The sequence below is a fragment of the Arvicanthis niloticus genome, chromosome 9, assembly GCF_011762505.2.
Source record: "Arvicanthis niloticus isolate mArvNil1 chromosome 9, mArvNil1.pat.X, whole genome shotgun sequence".
Lineage (NCBI taxonomy): Eukaryota > Metazoa > Chordata > Mammalia > Rodentia > Muridae > Arvicanthis > Arvicanthis niloticus.
Genome location: NC_047666.1, coordinates 25,866,613 through 25,894,210, shown reverse-complemented (window position 1 = coordinate 25,894,210; position 27,598 = coordinate 25,866,613). Strand labels below are relative to the sequence as shown.

The 27,598-nt window shown below is 45.2% G+C and overlaps 1 pseudogene; it reads right to left on the bottom strand.

Annotated features, from left to right (window-relative positions):
• Positions 1-6,273: 6,273 nt before the first annotated feature.
• On the bottom strand, positions 6,274-11,399 carry LOC117715684 (katanin p80 WD40 repeat-containing subunit B1 pseudogene; annotated as a pseudogene).
• Between the last annotated feature and the right edge of the window lie 16,199 nt (positions 11,400-27,598).

The window sequence follows — 27,598 nt, the reverse complement described above, 5'->3', positions numbered from 1 at the left end:
CCTTAACAGGGTCCTTCTGAGGACTGGATGGGTGTGGTGGGGTGTGGTGGGACACAAAGGTCCTTGCTCCCACAGATCACTAGGGAAACCAAGAATGTTAAACACACAGGGGCCTCTTCTCAACAGAGGAGATAAAATACCTGTTTCCCTTGCCCAGAAGGCTGGGCATGGATCTCGTTAATGACCTAATGACCTTTTTGCTATTTGTAGAACCAGACCTCACCCATCTTTTGCTTTAGAGGCAGACCTCACTCCAATTCCCCAGAATGATTATCCCAGACTCTTTCTCCTCCCTGGACTGTTACCCATCCTTAGGGGAGATGTCACATGTGTCTTATAGCCTGCCAACCTTTATGAGACCACACTAAATTCTAGGCCTTTAGCTATAGAATCCACCCTCATTGTCACATGCATTTTGTAAATGAGTTTCTAAGTTGTCACACCTTAAGCTTTATTGTGTGCCAGGATTGGAAAGATTGCTGCCTGGAAACCTCTTCCCAAATGTTGTATTGTGTTTTAAGTGTGCTGACAATGAACTGCCTGCCATTAGACTCACTGAAGTCTGATCCAGCTTGACAAAGTCTTTTTTTTTTTTTTTGGGGGGGGGGGTGTTTGGTTTTTTTTTTTGTTTGTTTTGTTTTGTTTTTTGTTTTTTTCAAGACAGGGTTTCTCTGTATAGCCCTGGCTGTCCTGGAACTCACTCTGTAGACCAGCTTGGCCTTGAACTCAGAAATCCGCCTGCCTCTGCCACTCAAGTGCTGGGATTAAAGGCTTGCGCTACCACTGCCCAGCGACAAAGTCAATCTGAACCAGGTTTTCTTTTTTCCTTTTCCTTTTTGTCCCTCCCTTCCTCCCTCCCTCTCTCCCTCCCTTCCTTCCTTTTTTGGTTGTGCTTCCCCCCCCCCCCCAAGACAGGTGTAGCTCTGGCTTTCTTAGAAGTAGCTCTGTAGATCAGGCTGGTCTTGAACTCACAGAGATTCACTTGCCTCTGCCTTCCAAGTGCTAGGATTAAAGGTGTGGGCTGCCACCACTGCCCAGCTGAACCAGATTTTTATTTCTCACCTTTTCTGTGACTTCACTTCCCTGTCTGACACTTGCAGGGACCCTCAGTGGGTTATTTCTCACGTCTTCTGTGACTTCACTTCCCTGTCTGACACTTGCAGGGACCCCTCAGTGGGTTATTTCTCACCTCTTCTGTGACTTCACTTCCCTGTCTGACACTTGCAGGGACCCTCAGTGGGTTGGATGGATGCTTGGATGAGTCCTGGGTTCGAGGGACTAGAAATGGGATCTTTCAAGGGACACACAGTTGCTGAGGACTCATTTAATCTATGGTGAATACAGGCAGTACAGACAGCACAAACACATCCAGCTCAACAGGAAGAGTAACAGAAGGGCGGAGGCAGTATCAGGATGTCAGTGACTTCACACTGCAGGAGGTTTCTGATTAGACAGCAGGTGAACAGCTCCTACCCTGTGTGGGCCAGGACTACTGTGGGTCACGTATAATAAACAAAGTTGCCTTCCACTTCTGAAAATGTGTCTATTGATTTGTGTCATTAAGTCAACGTTTCTGGAGCTCTGGGGTGTGTGATGGGTGGGGAGAGGTGCCATTCGGAAGATCGGTGCTGGGGTGGGTCAAATATGATAAAGTTCCCACAATAACTCTGGGCCTTAGGACAAACAGCCTCAGCTTATAGCTCAGAACCCCAGACAGGCAGGACCATCTAAGCCTAGCTACATGCTTAGCAGACTCGCTTTCCCACTGAACAATGGAAGCTGTGAAACTGGAGACAACCGCCAGGATTTTCTTTTTTCCCTGTTGGCACCATGGAGGGTACGTAGCAGAGGGCAAAGAAAGTATAGTGTGTGTGTGTGTGTGTTTGTACAATTGGATATGTATGCACACGTGTGTGTGTATGCATCTGCACAGCTATACCTGGCTTTTTAATTTTTAAAAAAGTATTTATTTATTTACTTACTGTGTATAGATATTTTGTCTACATGTATGTCTGTGTACCACATGCATGCCTGGGCACCAACCATGTGGTATCAGACCCTCTGGGACTGGAGTTGCAGACAGTTGTGAGCCACGGGGTGGGTGACAGGAATAGCAGCCAGGGACCTTAATTGCCTGAGCCACTTCTCCAGCCCCAACACCTAGCATTCCCTGTGAGTTCCTTGGATTCGATCTCAGATCTTTATGCAGACACAAGTGCTCTCACCCACCGAACCTTTATTAATTAGCTTTTGGTGTAACTCAGGTTGAATCTGTTCCTCTTTCCTCAGCCTCTTGAGTGCTGGGACTATAGGTATGAGGCTAGCCTGGACTACATGAGACACTGGCTCAGAAACAATGAAGACAAATGTTTATTAAATAACACGGATGAAGAACCTAGAGTTATGCCATACTGCAATGTGTTAGTGTTTCCACCATATGTGGGTCATAGGATTATAAGCTATTATAATTATCTTTCCAATGTTTACATGAGTTTCCAAGTTTTCTACAACAAATGAGTCTAACTCGACTGGATTGAAATTCTTTTAACATTTTTTTTCTTTTGCCAGGGTATGAGTGTGCGCTCTGTGTATGCATGTTGGAATGTGAATAGGTACATGTATGTGCATGGGCACACATGTGGTGAAGAGGACACTGGTGTCTTCCTCAATTACTCTCCACTCTATTTGCTGATGCAGGTGCTCTTGAGGAACCCACAGGTCACAGATTTGACTAGTCTAGTCAGTCAGCTTGCCCTGGGACCCCCTGTCTCTGCCTCCTGAGTGTTGGGTTTACAGGCAGCCATTTTGCCTAACATTTTGTGGAATCATGGGTTTCCAGGGATCCCAACTCTGTCATGCTTGCTGTGCATGGCTTTAACTACGAAAACATATCCTTTAATTATGAACAAATTATTTTCTGTGTCTGATAAAAAAAACTTTTCTATTATGTCCAAGGCCCCGAGTTCTAACCTTAACAATGTAAAAATAATCTCAGAACATCCTGTCCTAATTAATGAGCGTGGAAGAGAGTGGGGACTGACCAGTTCATGTGAAATGACAGCTCACCCAACAACACTTAAAATGATTATTATTTTTGGTAGCAATCAGGTTCTCCACAAATACTCATGGCCCTGTCACTTGCCCAGATGTACCAGCCCACCAGGGGGTGGCATGGAAAAGGCAGCCCACGGCAGGGAGCAGCCATGTGGATTTATTTTCCATCCTGACAGGTGGACTGCTACCTGACTGTCCTGATGACAGGCCTCACCTGCTCACCGCTGTGACACACTCTTTCCACTTGGATCATAGAACGCTGTTGGGCCTCCACCAGCTCAGAGGCTGCTTGCTGGCCTCCGTCTCTGACTCAGTCTTTGGTACTGACAATCTGATTGCTGCAACTGGAATTTTTCTTCTTACCACCTTCAGCTTGAAGCAAGCCCTCTCCCACTCCCTCCTCCAGCTGCCCTGCCCATAAAGAACTCTGGACAGTTGAACAGGGATGTCTTTCTAAGGTGAAACAGAGTGGAGAGGAATAGAGCAGAGGTATTGAGGTTGGCACATGAGGAAAATAAAAACAATGGCAGAGGAAGACAGGAAACCTCACCCACCACAGACTGTATATATCAAAATAGCACGTGTAGAGTGAGAACTCCCACCAAATCTCCAAAGGCCAAGGAAGGAGGGGCTATGTAAATGACCTAGAAAAGTTGTCACTCAGGCTCCGGGCCTTTGAGTCTTGGACTTGTCCCCACTCCTTGGTCCACTCCCACTCTTAGAAATGTCTTTTGCTCTATTGCTCTCTATTTCAACTCTCTCTCTCTCTCTCTCTCTCTCTCTCACTCTCTCTCTCTTTGTCTCTCTCTCTCTTTCTGTGCACACACACACACACACACACACACACATACATGAGAACTTGCATATATGTCCACATATGCAGATAGGTGCAGGTGCCTGCAGTGGCCAAAGGTGTCAGACCTTCTGGAGCTAGAGTTACAGGCAGTTGTGAACAGTAGGGCATAGATGGTGGGAACTGAATTTGAGTCCTCTGGAGAAACAACACTCACTCTTAACCACCTAACCAACTCTTCAGTCCCCCATTTATCTTTCTTAATCAATGGTCTCTATTTCTATCACTATCCGTTTGTCCCTAGTCTAATTTCTTGTTCCTGTATGGTAGAGGGTAGCTATCTCAGCAGGTGATCCTTAGAGACTTACGAGAAAGTAGGTATGTATATACCAATGCATATCAAATATATGTATGTATTTGTATATATAGTAGATTGGTCTGATGCTGTTTGTATTCTAATGCTCAATACTGGCTCTCAAGATCTGGTTGCCCCATGAGCAGATCCTCATGTAAGGCAAGTGATTCTATGTAAACCTTGCTCACCCATTTAACTGGTCAATAAAAGGCTAGATTGGGCAGTAGAGAGAGAGAAAGGTGGGACTTGAGGATAGATCAAGTGAGGAGGTTGCAAGGAGAGAGAGAGAGAGAGAGAGAGAGAGAGAGAGAGAGAGAGAGAGAGAGAAGAAAGGGCATGGAGGTGGAGGAGGCAGTGGTGAGAAGAGATGGACCATGAGCACATGGCCAGGAGAAATAGCAAGTAACAAGGGACATTATGGCTGGTAAATAAGTTAGAACAGCCCCAAACCTGCTCCACCTAGGCTTACAGCTTCTAAATAAAATACCTGGATTGGGTGACTTTTATATGGGCTACCTAGAATTATAAATTCATTTACATATATGTATATTGTATGAGGGATGGACATTATGCATGAGAAAGAGCTTCTTTTGATTTTTTTTTTTTTTTTTTTGAGAGAACTTAGCTCTGTAGCCTAGGCTGGCCTAGAACTAGTGATCATAGAACCCACACACATGTGTGGGTAAAGCAAAGATCTCTCTGAGGACAATTTTGGGGGATGGTTTTCTCCTTCCAGCTGAGGTAGATGAACCCCTACCCTCTCCTAGTTGTGTAACAAAGATGGAGGGCCTACCTGTGACTGGCTCTTGGGATCTCTGATGGTTAACCTTGATTGTCAACCTGACAGGATCTGTAACCACCTAAGAGAAATCTCTGGATTTGTCCTTAACAGAGTATCTAGATCAGGTCAACTGAGGTAGGAAGACCCAACCCAACTATAGGTAGGCCTGCTTGACAGGAAGGATTCCCAGCTTGAATGAAAGTAAGAAAGCAAGTTGAACAACAGAACAGTGTGACCAGGGGCTGCCTCATGGCCCTGGTGCTAGGGCTTCCACCAGAAAGGATGATATCCTTAAACTGTGAACTGAAATAAAGCCTTCCTCCCTCCCTCTGACTCTCTCTACCTTCCTCTCAACCTCTTTATCTTTGATTATTTGTTATATATATATATATATATATATATATATGCATATACATAACACGTATATAACATGTATATGTATATACAATATACACATATACATATATAACATATATACATATATGATGCATACATATATCAGGACCTGCTGGGCTTGTTTTTTGTTGTTTGTGTGTATATGGTTTCAAGGCTGACCACCCTGCATTGGACAACCAATGAAAGGGCTCATCCCTGGGAGAGGCTAACTCTCCTTTTTCCCAGCTGTCAATACTTGCCTGCTGTTCTTCATCTAGGAGTGGGACACCACACGATTTCCCACGATAACAGGTTCATTGATATCGCTGTTGTTCTTGTCTTGTTTATGTAGTCATGTTTAGGAGAGACTATTGCACAGCAGATTTCCTGGTATTTCGACTTCTAGAAGCTTCTCATTCCTGTTTCCCCCATGTTTCCTGAGCTGTAAATTCTGGAGTTGTGATGCAGATGTATCTGTTGGGACTGGGATTCCCATGATCCATTGATCTCTGCATTATGTTGAGTTGTGGTTTTCTGTGATGGGCTCTGTTTATTGTAACGAGAAGCTTCTTGCGTGAGAGATGGTGGTTACACTTATCTGTGGTGTAAGCATAGGATTTAGAGAACCAGGCATGGTGGCTGCCATTTTTTTTTTTTTGAAGGAAGTTAGAAACAATTATACATTTATAACTCTGCCTGATAAGTTATAGCAGCAGTTCTGAGGCTTCCAAGAAGCAAGGGCTGTCAAAGACTTCAAGCTGCCGTCTGAGAGGAAGCTCCGAGTCCACAACTGTGGAGGATGGTTATCAGGGCAAGACTGGAGGCCAGGCTGAGGCTCACAGGCCATGAGCACACAGCAAAGTGGAGTGTGAGGTTAAGCCAGTGGGGGCTGCTGATGCTCCCACCATGAGCTCCTCAGTCTAAACTGGCTGTGAGTAGGAGCAGCCCACAAAAGGCATTGAGGCCTTTCAGACCCAACTTGCTCTTGACAAGGGTACTGCTACTCTTGAGTTGTCTGAAGCACGGTTGGTACATGTGTAGCCTCTCTTCTTGGCTGATGTTCACACCCACAGAGGGCTGGGCTGCCAAAATGTCAGTGATGAGGGCCAGGAACTGCTGCAGAATCAGCTTCAGGGAGGTACATCCAGTCTGGACATACTCTCATACTCAATCCGTAGAAGTGTCTTCACCTGCGGCAGCCTGGTGGTGCACAGGTCCAGCTTCCACGGAGAGGCTTTCTTTTGCCAATGTACGAGAGGTCCACCACCACAGATAGGTCACTGATGGCTACTCAAGTCCACAGATGTCTTGGTACGTCCTGGGGTCCACATGGCATAATATAGTGTCTGGATCCTTGTGGCGGCTGGTGAGCAGCTCACAAATGGCATCGTGGCCTTTACCTACCTGTGACATGCTATTCTAATCTACCAGCCTTGCCTGCTGGGGACCTTTGAAGCAGGCAGGAAGTCAGATTAGGCCAGTGGACTCATTCTATGTGCAGGAATGATAACAGGCTCAGTCTTGGGTGCAGGAATGGAAGTCATGACTGGAGGTTAGTCTGGGACCTCGAGATCTGGCACCAGCAACTGCACATCCATGGCTAGACTGGGTTTTGAGGCCTCCTTTGCTGTGACTGTGTCATCCTCTGGGAGTGCTGAGAAGAGCTCACTTCTCCAGGGTGGTGTCCAAGTGATGCTGTTCTTGGGCTGGAAGAGCTCATTGTAGTCCTCAGAATTCTGGGTCTTGGCCTGGGACTCACGCTTGTCCCTGTCATCTTCACTGTTGGGACTGTGCTACTTACTCTCTGAGCTGTGCTCTACCCTCTGAGGCTTGCTGCAGGTCATGGTGGGCCAGCCATAGATGTGGCGGAGGGAGACACCAGGGTTGGTGGCCAGCTGTCAGGGGTTGGCTAGCCTGCACAGGGTCCTGGGTCACAGTGCCTGTCCTGGGGACTCTTGTCAGGTCCACCACATAAGAGGAGATATTACTGTGGGAGAAGGCCACACTTATCAGCTCATCATCATAGATGGCCCAGTCAGCTACCTTGTCCCAGTTGACAAGGACCACATCAAAGCAGTGCTCAGGCTTCCAGCTACAGACACACAGTGAGTCCTGACAGCCACTGTACAAGCAGCAACCATCAGGATTGAAGAGAATGCCCCTGACAGGCCCTGGATCCCCTTCAAGGCAGCTCATCTAAAACGTCTCCAGGTCCCAGAAGTGGATTGTCCTGTCAGGGCTGCCAAAACCTAGGAGATACTCACTGGGGTGAAACTCCACCAGGATGACAGGCCCTGTGTGACCAGGGAACTCAGACATCACCTTGCCTGCTGTCAGATCCCAGAGCTTCACTATGTGGTCACCTGCTGATGGTGCTAGCCATTGCTTACTAGGGCTGAACCAGAGACACCACATAGCCTGGCCGTGTCCCTGTTGGACGCTAAAGATCCAAAACTAGGGGACGCGATCCCACAGAGACACTCATGGACGGGATTTGCTGCAATAACATGAGGTTTATTGATGACAAGATGACAACCAGTGCACTGGGGTTCTCCTGCATGCAGGCAAGAAGAACCCTGAATTAAAGCTAAGGGCAGCTTATATACTATTTTTACAGAATTTCCAAGGGCAGTTATACAATTACTTCTTAAACAATAACCATAAAGACCAAACTCTAACAGCCTTCCCAGGCTCGGTTTCTGTTCCCAGGCCTGGTTTCTAAGTAACTCAAATTTGCACCTTATTTTTTTACAACAAAGAAGGTCAGCTTAAGTAGCTTCTGTTTACCCAGGTTTTACTGTGTTAAGGGCTCATAAACTCCCATCTTGGGTCTTTCTTCCTGGAATGTTTGTTTGAGTCTTTGGAATGTGCTCTTCCAGGAATGTGCCTGGGGGCAGCTAATATTTGACTCAAATTTAAGGATCTTTTAATTTTGAGTTCAAGCTGAGACCTGAAGTTCTTACATTTGGTTCTTATATCCCCTAGATAGGAAGACATGATATTTCCTCCTGATGTTCTATTTATTCCACAGGGTGAAAATAAGACCACTACCACAATTTTGAGCCAAATTTAAAGCAAGCTTTAATTAAATACTGGCTAGGATAATGGACTTTGGTCAGGTCCATTCCAGGGTTTCCAGAAAATGGCCATGTTGGCCAGATGTTTATAAAAGCAAACCCATAAGGCTATGTACTTCCTGGCTACATGTGATCTGGTGCAGTTGGGTTAACCAAACTTGTTTAAGGAAGTGAAAACATTTGGTTTATTATCTTACATAAACAATAGCCCCCAGCATTTCAGGAAGTACCTGTCCTTGGGCAAGGGGCTCACAGGCTAGAGGCATTTTAATTTTATGGATCTCTTAGGCACAGTAATTAAAGCTGGCACATAACTTTGGCTCTTACAGACCTAGAGCTTGATGTTTGTGTCCTGGGAACCTAAGGCCACAAACTTACCATAGGGGTGGAAATCCAGGCTGCAGATGTTGGCTTTGAGTGTTTGGAGAATTTGGGCAGTTTAATTCCAATCCTTAGGAGGCAGAGGCAGGCAAAGCTCCATCTTTGAGGTCAATTGAGTCTACATAACTAGTTCCAGGCCAGCCAGGGCTACACAGGGAAACCTTTGTCTCAAAAAAAAACAAAAAAACAAAAAAACAAAAAAACAAAAAAAACAAAAAAAACCCCAAAACCCCAAAACCAAAAAAGCTGGGATGCTTTGGGTAGGATGTACTTTTGCAGAAGCTACACCTCTCCACCCCCCCCCCCCCAAGAGTTAAGATTTAGAATGTAGTAAGGATGGCTGAGACTCTAATGTCCCTAACTTCATCAGCCCTAGGAAGCTGGCTGGGTTTCCAGCACCAGGGCATGATTTCCCTCTTGTCGAGTGAGCCTTAAATCCAATTAGACAGCTGTCGGTTGCCACAGATAGATGAGAGCTACTTCTCCTACCTTTGGGCATACCCTGCCATGATGATAATTGTGGTTCATAGGTGTTGCTGCTGGGTAGGTCTGTTTAGTTGCTTCTTTCCCTTGTCAGCTTGCATAGTATTTTCTGGAACCAAGAAAGCTAGACTACAGAACAGAGGCTTTCAGTCACATCCAGCTTGAGTTGTGTGTCGTGCATGATGATGTCTTCAGCAGCAGGAGCCCACTCCCGAGAAGCAACCAAGGACTACATCGATAATCTAATTCATACATTAATACATGTATTAATTAATTAATACATCGATAATCTAATTTTGGGAGTCTCTTGGACTACACTGTCCAACTCTTCGAAAGCAGGCTTCTTGTGTCTAGTATTAGGGCTTTGTTAGTCTACTCTTTTGTGGAGAATGTTATCAACCAAGTGGCTTAACCTCATATATATATTTACACATATATTTATAGATTTACATATATACATATATATGTGTGTGTATGTACATATCTGTATACACATGCACTTATATATAGTGTATAATTTTAGGTGAATATAAAATAATGATTCCTTGAGGTTTATCAGGACTGTCTCTCCTCCTTCTGTATTTATCTCCTTTCCTCTTCTTTATTTGGAGCTTGTCTTAATCATTGTTCTATTGCTATGAGGAGACACCATATCCATGGCAGCTCTCATAAAAGAAATCATTTAATTGGGGCCTTACAGTTTCAGAGGTTTAGTCTGTCATCATCATGGCAAGGAGCATGGTGGCATGCAGGTACACATGGTGCTGGAGAAATAGTTGAGAGTTATATCCTGATCTATAGGCAGGGAGTGGGGAGAGGGAGAGAGAGAGGGAGAGGGAGAGAGAGACAGAGAGACAGACAGAGAGACAGACAGACAGACAGACACTGGGACTGGCATGGGCTTTTGAAACTTTGAAGCCTAATTCCAGTGACACACTTCCTCAACAAGGCCACACCTCTTCCAGCAAGGCCACACCTCCTGATCCTTCTCAAATAGTACCGCTCCCAGGTGACTAAGCATTCAAATATATGAGCCTATAGGGCGATTCTTATCCAAACTGCCACAGAACCCTTCTCCATGTTATTCCATTTCTCACTTCATATCACCTATTCCTGTTGTCCCCGCCCCCAAGCTTCCCCAACACTGTGGTCCCTTTATGCTCTTCTGGTTTCTGTGGTTACTCCATGTTTTATAATTGCAACTGAGAGAGAACATTTGTCTTTCTAGGTCTGGGTTACCTCATTCAGCATGATCTTTTCTAGTTCCATCCTTTTGCCTGCCAATTTCATGTTAAAGTTTTCTTTACAGACAAGTAGTATTCCATAGTGTATATGTACCACATTTTTATTATCCATTCATCTGTTGAAGGACATTTAATTTTTTCCATTTCTTAGATATTGTAAATAGGGAACCAGAAGCATTGCTTAGCAAGGCCTGAGGGAGCAGGATCTCCAGTTTTCTGGGCAGATGCCCAAGAGGGGTATAGCTGGATCATATGATAGTTTGATGCAAATTCTTTATAGTGATTTCCAGAGTAGCTGCACCAATTTGCATTGCTGTCAATAGTTAATCAGGGTTTGTCCTCTTTCTCCACAACCAGGCAGCATCTGTTGTCAATTGTGTTGATCTTGACCATTCTGACTGGGGTGAGACAAAATCTCGAAGTTGTTTTAATTTGCATCTCCCTGCTCACTAAGGATGGTGAACACGTTTGAGGTATTTCTTAGCCATTTTTATTTCTTCAATTAAGAACACTCTATTCTAGCCCACTTTTGTTGTTGTTGTTGTTTGAGACAGGGTTTCTCTGTGTAGTCCTGGCTGTCCTGGAACTCATTCTGTAGACCAGGCTGGCCTCGAACTCAGAAATCCACCTGCCTCTGCCTCCCAAGTGCTGGGATTAAAGGCATGCACCACCACTGCCTGGCTCTAGCCCACTTTTTAAATGGGTAGGTTTCACTAATGGTTTTGGAATTCATGTATGAAGCAAATATCAAATATCAATTATCAGTCTCTCAACATCACCTTACCTTGGCCACTGCATTTTCCTTCCATACTTCTCCATTCTGCTTCCTCTCGAGGCAACAGAGAACTGATTCCATGGTCACCGTTCTCAGTGCTGATCGCTGCATGCCAAATCATCTCTATGGGCTGAGCAGACGGCTCAGCAGCGGATTGCACATACCGCTCTTGCAGAGGACCTGAGTTCAGTTCTCACCACCTACAGAGGGCGGCTCACAATTGCCTGTAACTTCAGCTCCAGGATGTCCAACACTCCCTTCTCGCCTCTGAGCACTACACAAAGGTGCACTCATGCACAGATACATACACATGCACGTAAATTAAAAATAAAATCATCTTGGTCTACAGCTATGTTACCCTGAATGTATCCAAACTCACAGCGTAGTGACTTACAGGCTGGGAAGATGGCACCGTCGGTAAAGTGCTTGCTACACAAACATGAGAATGATCTGAATATGAGTTCCAGGGTGTAGATGAAAGTGACGGTGACTGTCATGTGTATGTGTCCTCTTTGTGCTGGAGAGACAGAGACCAGCAGGACCCTGAGGCCTGATAGCCACACAGCCTAGCCAAACTGGTGATCCTCAGGTCCCAGTAAGAGACTATGTCTCAAAAAACAAGGCTAAGAAGTCACTGAGGAATAATACCTTAGGCTGACCTCTGGCCTTTATATGTACCAGTGCACATAGACACAGACATAGACACAGACACAGATACACGCACACATAGACATACCCAATACTTTAAAACAATAATAATTTTATTGTCTTTCTTTTTTTTTTTTTTTTTTGTGTGTGTGTGTGTGGGGCAGGAATTTGAGAAGGACTCAGTTGGACTGTTCTGACTTAGATTGTCTCTTCAGTTTAGTGAGAAGCTGCGGCTGCACCAGAATGGCCTGGATTGCCTTGCCTCTTTTCACTGGCATTTTCTGCAGACTTTGCTGCATGGTCCCATTGGCTTCCTCACAGAATGCCAGGCCAAGGGCACTGCCACTGCCAAAGGTGTGACAGGGTCCCAGGAACCCAGCAGGAGTCAGCCAAGCCTTGGAAGTCATTATAGCATCGCTTCCACAACGACCTCAAACCTCCCAGATGGAAGAAAGGAGCTGCATCTCACAGTGGATGGGTGACAAAGTATTGTGAGCTGAAGGCTAGAATGGGAGGGAGACCTGCCCACTGAGGGCAGCAATGTCTTTGAAAGACATTCCTCAAGAGGGCACTGTTGTCACAAGACAATCAGTCATGCTAGCTCAGGACACTGGCAGAGAGGAAGTTGGTACTGGCCTTGGTTATCTTTCCTGTACCATGGAGCCTGTGGTGGCAGGAATAGCATATATAGCCATGTGTGTGTCCTGGTAAAAGACAACCCAGCCAGCAGGTAGCATGCATGTCAGGGGACTTTACAAAAGGATCTACTTTGGAACCTAGGCAAGTGTTGCCTGTGGGTCCCAGGCAGAGGTCCAAGCTTTGGGTAGGAAGTATTTTTGCAGAAGCTATGATCTGTAACGCCATCACTGAAAAGGGATGGCTTGAAAGACTGATGGAGACGGTGAGTGGATGAGACTGTCCACTGAGGGTCTAAAATCGGAAGGAAAAGGGCCACAGAGAGAAAGCCAGAGGCCATCAATGTTTGTAGAGAAGACCTGGAAAGGAAGACTTAAACTTAAGAGAGTGTGGTTAGAGAAATGGAAGGAAGACGCAGTGTGAATAGTGACTGGGGCTGAGGCACTTTCCAAGAAGAGGGCGTGGTCCTCATGGACAAGTGTACTTACAAGGCAGTGTGGCTCAGTGGGTAGAGTGCTTGTGTCGTATGCACAGAGCCATGGATTAAATTCGTAGTACCTCATAGTGAACCAGGTTTGATGGTGCAGTACCAGTAAACCGACCCCAGAGAAGATAGAGGCAGGAGGATCAGAAGTTCACGGTCGTCCTTGGTCTTGTTGTTAGTTGGTGGCTAATCTTGGGCTGCATCAGATCCAGGCTCAGAACAACAGAAGATCTGAAGAGGCCAACAACAAAGAGTTCACTGGTGACTTCAATGATGACATTTTCAGGAAGCCAGGCAGGCTGTCATTAGCCAGATTATAGGGCAGGATGGTAGCTGGAGATGATGAAGTCTATGGGCTATCACTTGTTTTTGTTTGTTTTTTGAGATAGGGTCTCTGCAGTGCTGGCTGACCTGGAACTTACTATGTAGGTCACAAGGGCCTCAAATTCACAGTAATGCTCCTGCCTCAGCTTCCCAAGTGCTAGGATCATAGATATGAGCCATCGTACCAGTCACAAAAGATTACTTTGTTTTAAAATCTTGGGTAAGAGCTGGTAAGATGGCCCAGTGGATAAAGTGTTCACTGCCAATACTGCCTGAGTTCTGTCTCCAGGACTCATACGGTGGGAAGAAAGAATCAGTCCTCACAGGCTGTCCTCTGACCTCCCTATGTGTATGTTCCCCATCCCAGTAAACAAATAAATGAAACAAAAATGTATTTAAGTACAAAACAAAGGTTTGGGTAAGACTAAGCTTGTGTACAAGCAAGGGAAGGGTCAGGGTGAGAAACGAAGGCTGGAGGAGGTGTTTTGGCCTGGGAAGAAGTGGAGTCTAATACCAGGTGAAGGCCTGAGCCTCAGGAGTGATAAGCAGGCCTCTTTCAAGGAGTGGTAGCCTGGGAATAGATGGAGATGTGGGGAACCAGCTTAAGTGTGCAAGGTAAGCAGTGCAGGGCATGGGTGCTGAAGAAGCGTGTCCCGCCCAGGGATGTGTGACAGTCTGCTCAGGCTCAGTCCTCACGGGTTCTGTATACCTAGCTAATGCTTATTCTATGTTATGGTTCCACAAAAATTATTTTCTCCTAGCAACAATATGGAGACCAGAAGGCAAGGCTCTCTGAGGCCCTGTCCTCTTTCTGACTGAGGTCCTTGCTTCAAGGAGGCATGAAACAAATGTGTTTGTGAGGGAAGGGGAGACATGGCATTCCAGGTCAGTCCTGCAGCTCAGAGCATCACAGGGCTGGAGCCTTGCTGAGTCACATTGCCTAGGAGATGGGAAATAACAGTTATGACTCTGTGCTCTCTGGAAGGAGGGGCTGGTATGAAGAGTGTGTCTTGATGACTTTTGCCCTGGGGAGAGAAGAGGGAGGAGGGAAGGATGGTGGGAACCAGTTAGTTGTGTGAGGGGATTGAGGGGGTCCACTGGGGTTGGATGGTGCAGTGAAATGATATGGCCTTGTGTGTGTGTGGTTCCATTCTCATGTGTATGTACATGTATGTTATCCATGCATACGTGTATGTGTGTTTGCATGTGTGTGGGACACATGTGTGGTTCAGAGGCACAGGTTGCTGCTGGTGATTAGTCTTAATAGTTCTCCTGTTTTATTCACAGAGACAGGGTCTCAAGTCCCACCAGAGATTACCTCTTAGCCTCGGGCCTCTTAGCTGGCTTACACTAGGGATCTCTGTCTCCAACTTCCTGGCTGAAATGACAGGTGGGTCACAATGCCCGTGCAGACTTTCCTGGGATCTGCACTTTGCTCTTCATGCTTGTGTAGAAGGTGCTTTAACTGCTCTGGCATTGCCTCAGCCTGGCCTTTGGTTCTTATTGGCTTTGTACTCTTGGACATAACACTGAGCTTATGATGCCTCCGTAAAGCCTTAAGGGTTTTATTGAACTCGTGCAGCTGTGGAATACAAAGGGACTTAGGGTGCGGTTACATAAGCATGACTGGGTGCACATGCATATCCTTTTGTCTGAAGGCTGGATCCGATCCCTTAGATGTTACCTGAACTGGGCATCTGATGCCGTGGTCAGTGTCTTTCATCCTCACTAGTAACAGGTTCCGTACCTGCTCCTTCTTGGCACTGACCAACTTTGATGCTGTATGGTCTGGTGGAAAGGAGATGCTTAGCCAATTAGGACACTGCACTCATTTGCCCACAGTGAGAAGTGGGCTGGAGATGAGTGTGTAATCTAAACAGGGCCAATCAGAACCTTCCTCAGTTCTTCTATGCAGAAGCAGGCCTGAGGAGTCCTGGAGGTGGTGGTACTTGGCCAGCTCAACACCTGCTATGAGAACTGTTAAACCCTGGTCTTAGTCAGTGTCCTGCTGTGAAGGGACACCATGAGCACACTGACTCTTATAAAATAATTCATTGGGATTGGCTTACGGTTTCAGAGGGTCAGTCCACTTTCATCATGTGGAGAGCATGGCTTTACACAGGTAGCCATGCTGTTGGAGACACAGTTGAGAGTTCTACATTGGGACACACTGGCAGCAGGAAGAGAGAGACACTGGGCCTGGCTTGGCCTTTTGGAAACCTCAAAGCCCACCCTCCAGTGATACACCTTCTCTACCAAGGCCACACCTCCTGGTCCTTTCAAATGATGTCACTCCCTGGTGACCAAACATTCAAATCTATGAGCCTATGGGGGCTCATCCTTATTCAAACCACTACAGTCCCCTTTCACCAGAAGGAAGGAAAAGAAATCTCTCTTTTACTAAGAAGGAACTAAGGCTTAAAGAACCTGAGAGGCCGCTGATGGCTCTGCTGCCAGCACTGGCAGAGAGAGGGTTAAGCCCAGAGACTCGTCTCTAGAAGCCGTGTCCTAATGTTCTATCACCCTTCCACGGAGGGCACAATCATGGCGGCGCCAGCAGCATCTCTGTGGTACCCTTCACAACCACCGTTTTGAGCCATGACTGCTCTCTGGGGTGAGCATTTTGCCTGAGGCCTAAAGAATGAGTGTGTTCTCAGTTCACAGATGAACAGTGGGCACGGCCTATCTGATGGTTACAGAGTATATCATTCGGAAGGTGGGGCAGACTCTTCCAGAAGCCTCAGGCTTCAGACCCAAGAGGACTGGCAGAAAAATGCCTCTACTCTGGAGGGCACGTGGGAACAACAAGCTTCAGGAGATGGTGGGCAGTGCTTTTTCCATCTTTTTCCATTAAGACATCTCTCCTCCTTTAATTACCTTCCTCCGGAGAGACTTCTGTCTACTATTTCTTTTTCTGGAAAGGTCAGGCCTCAGGGACTGCATCCCTGCCACCGCCACCCCTCCCCGCAGACCTCTGGATCTCAGCTCAGGGGTGAGATTTATCATTCTTCCTCTTCTCAGAGAAAGATGAGCTCACTAGTGACAAGAGTGGCCTTCTGTCCTTCCTTTTCTGCTCCAAATGCTGAGAGAAGTGGGAGGCTAGTTTGCAAATGTCACAGAAGCCAGTAAAATGCTGAGCGCAGACGGATGCCGGGAATAACTGAGGTTGCTGGGTTGAGGAGATGGGCGACTCCATCATCTGCTAAGAATCCATTGTTCTGCAGTTGCCTTGGACACAATGGTGAGCCTGAGGCAGGGGAGACAGAGGGGGCAGGGTGGGTACAGTGACTAGGTGTTTCTTTGAGAACCCTGGCCCTGGGGTGGGGTGGGGTGGGAGGGGTTTGGTAGAGGAGCAGGGCAGGGTTAGTCAACAGGCAGTCCATGGGTGGGTTTAGAACACCCAATACCAGTGCCACAAAAACCCAACCAAATAAAGCAGAACAAAACAAAACAACAAAACAAAACACCCAAGCAAAGAAAGGGAGGCAGGAGGCGTCTATTTGGAAAGATTTTGAACTTCTTCGCTTAAAAGGAAGTCTCCAAGGGCAAATCTAGAATTTTCTTCAGTGTTTCATGTTTGGAGTTCCAGATGGTAGGTGGGCTTCAACACCACAGGGCAAAGGCACGGTGTGGATTATGAGTCTGTGTAGTTAAGGAAGACCTTGAGCCTCTGCTGGGATTACAGTGATGCACCTCCATGTCCAGTTTATGCTGCACTGGGGATGGAGGCCAGGGCTTTGTGCACGCTAGGCACATGCTCCACCCATTGAGTCACATCCCCAGCCCTGGGCTAGGAGTGAGCCACTGGGTTTAATGGTGCTGAGATTCCCTTGTGAGCAGCAGATGGTTTGACAAGCAGACTGTGAGCGATCCTAACAGACTTTTCTTTTTCCAAATGGGTAGAGATTTTTAAAAAATTTTTAATTATTTTAAGATTTATTTGACTTATGATTTTGCCTGCATATATGTATTTATACCACATACACGCCCTGTGCTGAGGAAGGTCTAAAGGAGGCCTTGAGTTCCTTAGAATTGGAGCTTCTGATGGTTGTTAGGTACCGTGTGGGTGCTGGGAACCCAGATCCTCTACAAGAACCCTTAACTGCTCAGCCATCTATCTCTCCAGCCCTGGAACACACGTTTGAGCCTTTCTGAAGGATCCTTCCAGCAGGATTGAACGCTATTTTTTTTCTTTTTTACTTCATTGTGTTTTTTCCCAGAAGTTTTGCATATACATTTATCAGTGTTAAATTATACAACATGTGGTTACATTCTTTTGTTTGCTTGTTTGTTTGTTTGTTTGATGCAGGGTTTCTCTGTGTAGCCTTGGCTGTCCTGGAACTCACTCTGTAGACCAGGCTGACCTCGAACTCAGAAATCTGCCTGCCTCCCAAGTGCTGGGATTAAAGGCGTGCGCCAACATTGCCTGGCTGGTTACATTCTTTTTATGCAAATTTACTATTTTAGGGACTGAGGAAATGGCTGTCACTGTAGAGCTTACCACACAAGCTTGAAGCTCTGAGCTGGACTCCTAGAGCTCACTTTAAAAAGCTGGAGGGTATTTCATATTTGTAAGCATTGTGCTAGAGAGGTAGGAATAGGCAGATCCCTGGAACTCGCTAGCTGAGTAGCAAGCCTAGGCTAGTCATTAAGTCCCAGAGGTCTCAGACCCTTTCCCTGTCTCCCTTCCCTCCACCAAATAGAGGAGCTGAAGAGACTGAGGAACCACAAGGCTGAAGTTGTCAAATTCTGCTGCTTGCTGCATCTGGAACATATCCCCTCTTGTTCTATTGCATCTTCTCAAGTTTTCTGGTTTTGATGATGTCCTTAATTGCCACAGGCAGGAGAGCTGGCTCTACCTGTCACCTGGGTAAAGTGGAAGAGCTGGCCCTGGTAGTGTGGGCACAGGAGAGCTGGCAGGCAGACCAATTCAGCTACCACCTGTGTCCAGATCCAGGACTTTGAGTTGGCCCACCCCCAACATCTACCCCATCAATCAACTGCTGGAGTATGTGAAGGGGGCCAGTGCTACAGAATCAAAGCTGCAGGATCTCCATGACATAAGACAACAACAGGATATTCATGATGAGTTTAGGTGAGGATCCAGTATTGATAGTAGCAGAAGCCAGAGGCCTGGAACCAGACCAATGACTCACTGCAATAAACATTTGCAAGCAAAGATGTTTGGGCAAAAGAGTACACACTGCAGCTTTCATAAGAAAATTTTGTTTGTTTGTTTGTTTGTTTTCTTTGGAGGGGGTAAAAGGGTAGAGGGCAGATATGGAGGGATGAGGAGATGAGTAGACTTGGGGTGCATAATGTGAAATTCACACAAAAAAATCAATAAAAAGTTTTTAAAACGGGAAAAAAAAGAAAAGAAATCCCTAGAACTGATATTACAGACAGTCGTGAGCTACCATGTGGGTGCTGGGAACTGAACCCAGGTCCTCTGCAAGAATGATAAGTTCTCTTAACCATGGAGCCGTCTCTCCAGACCAAAATGTGTTTTCTAGGGATCTGTGTTTGCGCACCAAAAAGGCACACAAAGATGTGACTGCAAGAGCGACCGTTTACTCTGGCCATAAAACAGAAAAAATGATCTGCAAATGGGGGTCAACCTTGTGTGTTGTTTCCCAGAAGCCCTCTGCTACGTTTTGCTTTCTTTAAGATTACTTATTCTGTCTCTCTGTCCCTGTTTCCAGCAGACTGTGCAGATCTCCCAGAGCTTCTCTCACAGGTCCCCTTTGTCTCAGCCTCACCTCCCACAGTCACTCCCTGGGAACCTGGCAGCCACAAGGACTGAAGCAGGAAGGCTCAGTACAGAGCCTCACCTCTCTCTCTCCTCTCCTCCAAATCAGTCCTCCAGCCTCCTCTCCAGCTCTAGCAGACCACCTGATGAGGCTTCCCGCCCTCTCTGGCCCCATCTCTAGCAGCTCACACACATCTCCACAGCCTCCCTCATTACTCCACCCCTGTGACTCATATTAGCAACGTAACACCACATAGAAAAGTCCTAGAATAAAAAGAAGAAATAACACCCAAAAATCATATATGGCAAGAGATAACTAAACTCAGGACTGAAATTAATAAAATGCAAACAACAAACAAACAAAGAATCCATGTAACAAAAGAGCCTATGGGTCCAGGGAGTGGAATGTGGTGGCTTGAATAGGTTTGACCCCCATAGATTTGTGTGTTTTTGAGGCCTCCTGTGTTTAAGCTGTGCCCAGTGTGGAATTCCATTCTCTTTTTTGCTGCCTTTGGTAGAACTCTCGGCTCCTTCTCCATTACCATATCTGTGTTCCACATTGATGATAATGGACTAAACCTCTGAACTGTAAGTCAGCTCCAATTAAATGTTTGCCTTTATAAGAGTTGCCTTGATCATGGTGTCTCCTCACAGCAATAAAACCCTAAGACAGGGTCCATGAACAGTTAAGGGAGAGACTGAATTTGATGTTCAGATCTGTATGACTTTAAAGGAGAGTTAGTTACACAAAGCTATTTATTTATTTATTATTTGCTTTTCTGTACCAGGTATGGAATACATACTAAGTAATCACCCTACCACTGTACCATATCCCACAACCCCAGACTACTATTCTATTGTATATGGTCTTTCATCTGACCCAAAGTGTAAAAGTTCATTAGCTAACATTTTTATGAAATATTACAGTGTAACAAAATTACTTTTGTATACAATGTTTTGCCAAGACAGAAAGCAAATTGCTATGTTGAAATACATCTCAGAAAATTTATTAAAAATATAATTAGATGGTGCTTTGATTTTTTTTTCAGTAATCACTTTGACAGAGCAGCTATTTGTTGAAGGAAAAATCAAGCTCCCAGATCTTTTTCTGTGAGACAACAACTCAGAAGCAGACTGACAGCTCTCAGGGGACACGTTCAGTCTTCCCCCACCCCCTTCTCTCTGTTCTGCCTGACACCAGGCCCCGTCTCCATCTGAGGCACTCTGGGGAGACGCTGAAACATTCTGTGCTTTGGCTGAGTCACAGTGAACTCAACTTTGTCTGTGTGTCGCACCACATTGTGAGACCTGGATTGGCTGGAGGGTCAGCAGTAACCTGGGATCACTGTGACTGAAAATGACTTAGGGAAATGGATAATAAGTAAGATAATGGGAGGCCCTTCCTACCGAGTTCTTCCTACTTTTGCTTTCTCCAATACTGAGAAGCTTGGAGGTTCAAAGACAAACAAAACCTATTTCAGGCTCTGGAGAAGCTCACAACTGTGAAGACAGACAGGTAATGTATAATTAAATTACAACTATTGGGTCTTCAGGGTGTGGCCAAAAGCTATTAAGACAAGAAGCTGGACTGGGAAAAGGGAGGGACATGAACGGAGTGGGACACGGTAAGGTGGTAGACACTGGAGGCCAGTCCACGACCGACAGGTAACTTTAGGCATGGCTGAGGTGGGTGGTAAACTCCAAGGTGACTTAGGCAGAAGCTGACCAATAAGTAGACTTCCCAAGTTGGGAAGTAGGTGGTGTTCACAGCATAGAGTCAAGAGGACAGCTGGCCTTGTTCTTGGTGACAAGTCCATGATGGCAAGCTTGCTAAGGGACAAGCTCGTGGGTCTGACTCGGGCTCTTGAGACAGTTTGTCTCATCAAAGCACAGTCACAGAGTAGATAAGGTATACCTGAGCTGGGGAATGGGGTAAGGAAGGAGTCCAGGGCTGAACATGGGAGTGACAGCCTAATAGATCATTTTAATTATTTATTGTTGCAGAATAAACTTCTCCAAAGCTGAGCATCTTAATACAGCCACTATCACTGTTTAGGGTTTTGGTTTTTTGTTTTTGGTGTGTGCATGTATACATGTGCACATGCATGGGAAAGCCTGAGGTTAATGTCAGGTGTCTTCTTTGATCACCCTCCATATATATATATATATATATATATATATATATATATATATATATATATATATATATATATAATATATTTTATGTGTGTGAAGTCAGACTTTTGGTTACTCTATGGGTTCCTTTTTTCTACTACTGTACTCCACCCCTCCACATAGGTAGGAGAGAAATAAGGTTAGCGAGGAGAGGGGGTGTTGATATTGTTAGACTACTTCCTGCTGATTAAGGGTGTTGAGTTCCTTGGGGCAAGTTTGATCTTTGTAGTCAGAGTATCTCCAACCAGCAGCCAGCAGCCAGCAGCCAGCAGCCAGCAGCCAGCAGCCAGCAGCCAGCAGCCAGCAGCCAGCAGCCAGCAGCCAGCAGCCAGCAGCCAGCAGCCAGCACACAGCACACAGCACACAGCACACAGCACCTAGCAGCAGCCACTATCACTGAACCCCTCTTGGGGCTCTAGCATTTTTATATCTTCTCAAGAGTTCCCCGAATTCCAAACATCATACACTTGCAGAAATTATCTGCAGCTGGCCAAATCATGCCTCTGCTAGAGCATGAGGTGAATCATAGTCAGCTGCTGTGGACAGTCTGAAGCAGCTCCATATCTCACACCTGGGATTAAAACAAAAACATATTCCCATAACATTTTTAAAAAAACCAAAATTCTCACTATGTGTATGTGTGTGTGTGCATCTATCTATCTATCTATCTATCTATCTATCTATCTATCTATCTATCTATCTATCTACGCTTTCTTTTTAAAAATTATTTATTTGTTTGTTTACTTACTTACTTATATGAATATGCTATAGCTATCTTCAGATACACCAGAAGAGGACACCCGATCCCATTACAGATGGTTGTGAGTCACCATGTGGTTGCTGGGAATTGAACTCAGGACCTCTGGAAGAGTAGTCAGTGCTCTTAACCATTGAGCCAGCTCTCCAGCCCTTCTTTCTTTTCTTTTCTTTTCTTTTTTAAAAGAAGTATTTTAGTTTGAAGCCTGGAGGGTTAAAAGCACTTCTGTTCTATCATGAGGACCAGAATGCAGTTTCCAGCATCTATGTTAGGTTGTATACATCTTTAACCTCAGTGCTTGGGAGGAAGAGTAAGGTAGATCTCTGAGTTCAAGGCTAACCTAGTCTACCGAGTGGGCTTCAGGACAGCCAGGTCTATGGGGAAAAAAAGCCATCATCATTATCAAAATGGAAAAATAAAACAAAAAGATGTCACCAAAACACCCAGTCAATAGCCAAAACCATTTCCAGATGTGGGGATAGGACCAGGCTATCTCTATGGCAGCTATTACAGCTACCACCTGTCTGTTCACAACATTAGTGAACATGTACATTTAGATCACTCAAAAACTGCATGGGTAACATAAAAAACCTTAATCAGGGTGCTTGAGAGGCTCCCAGAGAGATCCTCAGAAGCCAAGAGGGTGTTGGAACCCTTGGAGCTGGAGTTAAAATTTCTCTGTACCTTAATTAAAAAAAAAAGATTTATTTAATTTTATTTTATGTATTTGGATGTTTTGGTTTCATGACTGTACGCACACCATATGTCTTCAGTGCTCACAGAAGCCAGAAGAGGGCACCAGGTCCCACTGGAGCTGAAGTTACAGTTGTAAACTGCCTTGTGGGTACTGGGAACTGATCCTGGGTCTTCTGCAAGAGCAATAAGCACTCTTAACCACTGAGGCCATCTCTCTAACCCCTCCACCTTAATTTTGAGACAGTCTCTCACTGAAACTGAAGCTCACAGATTAGGCTCTACTGGCCAGGCAATAGCTTCAGGGATCTACCTGTCTCCCCAGTATAAGGATTAGAGGCGTGTACCAGCTTCTTACATGGGCCTGGGAATACAACTCAGGTCCTCCTGCTTGAGTGGCACGTTATTGGCTGAGCAATCTCCCCCTCCCCTAATGAGGATTTAAAACTCTCATAGTCCCTGAGGCCGAGTCCTCTCACTTCATCATTAGGCACAGTAGACCCATGTTCCTTGCTGGGCCTTCCTTGCAGAGGGCTGATTTCCATCTTAGCCTAACGGTTCTAGCCTTCCACTTAGCAAACATGACCCAAAGTTTGCCAAACTCTAGAGAGAGAAAAACTATTAGTAAGGGGTACTCCCCTGCCTCCTCTACAAATTGCCTCATTCTACCACGTGGCTCCTTCTATTCAAAGGAGGGGCAGAGGAAGCAGAGCCAGCTGTGGGTGGTGCTCCTCCAGGGTTTGGTACAGCACTTTTAGGCTGTGCCAAAGACACTTCCTGTTCAAAGAAAGGAGGTTTAATGTGGGGTTCTGGCAGCTTGGTACAGCCAGTGGAAGTGGTAAGTGGGGGTAGTCACACGGTGCAGTTCGGTGCTCTCTTGCTATGCAAACTAGATTTGGAAGTCCCCAGAATGAGATTTCAGGGTAAGGGGAGAACCTGAGGAAAACCTTAGCCATGTACACCTTAGAGCCAGTTGGAGTCAGACCCATGTGTAGCATGGAGCTCAGGCCTGGCTACATTGGAGCCCCAGGATTTTCACTGTGAGTGTTCCTAGCAATGACTGGAAGTCCAGGTCACAGGAACTGGCCCCAGCACAGAACAGGGCCAGCTGGGTAGGCACATTATTTGTAGAGAATCTTGCTGAGCTCAGAGAAGATCAGATCAGAGTTCTCAGGATCCTGTTCAAGCTGCCAGTGAGTGTGGGAATGTGTAGAAGGAGAGTCAGTAATACTTATTAGTTTAGATGACACCTGGGCTGAGGCAGTCAGTGGTATGATATAGGAATTCAATGTATCAAGATCTCAGCCTTGAAATTCTGCTCCCACCTCTCTTTTTAGCCACACTGGATGTGCTGGTTATTTGGAACTCTCAACTTGACACACTGAAAACTGCCTGGTAAAAGAGTCCTAATGAGGGCCCCAATTTTATGGGGAACCCCACTTTTTTATAGTTTTCTTTATGCATATGGGTACTTTGTCTAAATGTACATCTGCATACCAGAAGATGGCATCAGACAGTTGTGAGTTGCATGTGGGTGATGGGAATTGAACTTAGATCCTTTGGAAGAGCAATGAGTGCCCTTAACCACTGAGCTATCTCTCTAGCCCCAAGACTCCACTCTCATAGTTTCATCTAACTATAATTATTTCCTAAAACTCTCTAGCCCAGTGGCTCTCAACCTGTGGGTCACGACACCTTTGGGAGTTGAACGATCCTTTTACCTAAGACCATTTGAAAACACAGATACTTACATTACGACTCATAACAGTAGCAAAATTACAGTTTTGAAGTAGCAACTCAAATAATTTTACGGTTGGGGGGATCACCACAACATGAGGAACTGTGTTAAAGAGTTACACACACACACACACACACACACACACACACACACACACTCCTTCTATGTACTCTCCATTGAGAAATTTGGGACGGAGCCTTACCACTGTGGAGCCAGCTTATCTGTTCACAGTTGAGAACTTTGCTAATTCTTTTCTTTCTCCCCAGAGGCCAGGAAACCTGGTGTGTGTGTGGAGATATGACTGATCACATCTCAATCTTGTTCTTTCTTGATACTGTGATGACAGCTGAGGGAGGGTCAACCTGCATCAGATTCTGGGAAAGTGGGAGGGAGCAGAGCTTTGGCATGAGGAAGGGATTTGAGAAACACACATTTTACACTGTTATGAAAAAGAAAGATGTAAAACCAGACAAGGACTCATTTTACGACACCCCTAACATCAGGAATCATCTTTCCATCCCACATGACTTTTTGTACCAGTGAGAGACATCTGTTAAACATAAAGTTTTAGAATGCTGTTCTGGTTTCTATAATTCTAGAAGCTTCTGGAATGTTCTGGTAGGTTCTTTAGTCTATAAAAAAAGATGCTTGTTGCAGGATATTTGATCACACTGTGAACCCTAAGATTGTGTTGTTTACTGAAAAAACCTGCTTCTAGTTGTGGTGTGGCTCACCCCTTAACATACACCTTTAATATTTCTGTCTGGAATACAGATATGCCCTTAATACATACATTTACTCCCAAACAATGAAGGTTAATTTGAAGAAAGAAGCACCCATGTTTGAAAGTGATGTCTAATTGACTCGAGTGACAAATCAGAGAAAGATTTGACAGAATAGGATATGCCTAGCTCTCACGAGAAGAGAGAGGAAAGGGAAGCTACTTGAGGGGTAGTACAGAGAGGAGGAAGCAGTTTTACTAGGACAGTTTTACTGAGAGATGTTGAAGAACAAGCTAGACAGAGGTGAAGTCAGAACAAGCCGGAGAATGAGGAGCTAGAAGATTAGAACAGATTGCTAGAGTTAGTTTGAGGCTAAGCAGAGCAATTCAGTCAGAGGCCAAGAGAAGCCAGATTGAATCAGTTATGTGGAGAGGAGTTTTGAGCCAGAAAAGCTGAGTTGAACCAGCCAGCCAGAGTTCAGAAAGAACAAGAAAGGGTGAGCTTATTCAGCAGTAAGTCTCAAAGGCTGAAACTATATCTAGGCCCAAATAAGATTGCACAGAGGCTAAAAGCTTTTAGGACTAGGCCTAGGTTAGCAGTCTGAGGCAGTAAGCTTCAGAGATGACAATTAACTTAGAAGAATAAAAGTTACATTTACAGATGCTGGTCCTATCTCTGATAGGAACAGGTAATAGGTACTCACTGAACTGTTTCATGTGGTTCTCTGTGCAGATAAAAGATTGGTTAGATGTTTTTCTAACTATGCATGTAATTTATATTTAGTCTTTATTTTATACAATTATTCCAGAGGTTGTTTTCTTAGTAATAAGTCTGAGTATACATAACTCTATCATGAAGAAGAAGGAGGTGGAGAAAGAGGAGGAAGAGGAGGAAGAGAAGGAAGAGGAGGAAGAGGAGGAAATAAAATATCTAAAAACTTCAAGGGCCTTTCCAGTTTCTATCTCCCAGGAAGTTACTGGCCTTATGCTGTCTGGCTGGTCTAACTGTTTTTCAGCATCTTAATCCTTCCTTTAGTAGAGAATATATTTTATTTTTTCCATGTCAAGTATTTTAAAAAATATGTGTAGCTAGAAAGCAATTTGTGTTCATTTGAAAATACACCCAGTACAGAATTGTACAAACTACAATAAAACCTCATACATATATCTCAGTTTCTACTGACGAGTCCAGTTCGTGTTTTACCTTTCTATATTATCTTTAGGATTCTGTGTAGGTGTGAACCTGTGTGAATGTAAGTGCACCTGAGTGCAGGTGTCCCTGGAGGCCAGAAGAGGCTGTCAGATCACCCAGAGCAGAAGCTACAGGTGGTTGTGAGCCACCCTGTACAGGTGCTAGGAACTGAATTCAGGTTCTCTGGAAGGCCAACCTGTTCTCTTAACCACAGAGTCAACTGCCCAGACCCAGATGTATCTATATTAAAGAAAAGAACCCTAAACAAAAAATGAACTATAGAAATTATGTCTGCTTTTACCTCCCAGTTCCATGCTCCCAGAAATAAGACTCAGACTCGTTATATATTTACAAATACCTTGGCCATATAGCTAAGCTCTTCTCTGATTAGACCATAACTTAAACCCATTTATTTTAACCTATATTCCACCATGTGCCTGGTTACCTGCACTCAGGTACCATGCATCCATCTCATCATATCTTCCCAGGCAAATCTCCCGTGCCTGTGTCTATCCCAGAATCCTTTCTGCCTCCTGGATGTTCCACCTCCTATTTCCTGCCTAAGCCATAGGCCATCATATTTATTACTGACAGATGCCACATCCATACAGACATAAGATATTCTCTCTACAATAACCAATAGCAATCCTATAAGTCTTAGAATTCAGAAATTTTATTTGCCTTTGGTTGATAGTGAAAAAACAGTTGTGTGAAATATCCAAAAAGCACCATCCCACGCTAACAACAGCTACTCTCTGGCCCCGGTGGTCTCTCTACCTCCATGGCTAGCCCCATGCAGCAACCACCCATCTCGTGGTTCTCTTGCTGTGGATACTGCTCACATTTCCAGCCATCTGGCTCCTGTGATTAGCTGTCACAAATCACTATTACCTGGTAAAATCAAAACTCTAGAGGCTTGTAATTTATCAGTCAGATTTATATAAGTAAATTCTCAACCCACAAAACGCCCGCACAATGAACTCAAAACTCAATTGGTTTAAACACAAGCTACACATACCTAGATGAAGCAAACACACCCTACTTATTTTTTAATCCTCTAAGAAATCCCCAATACTTAGGGCTCCCAGGACTGTGTGGTTCTGGCTCCTCTTCATCTCCTATAGGTTCCATCTTGTCTCCTCCTCTCCATCCGTTCCTCTGTT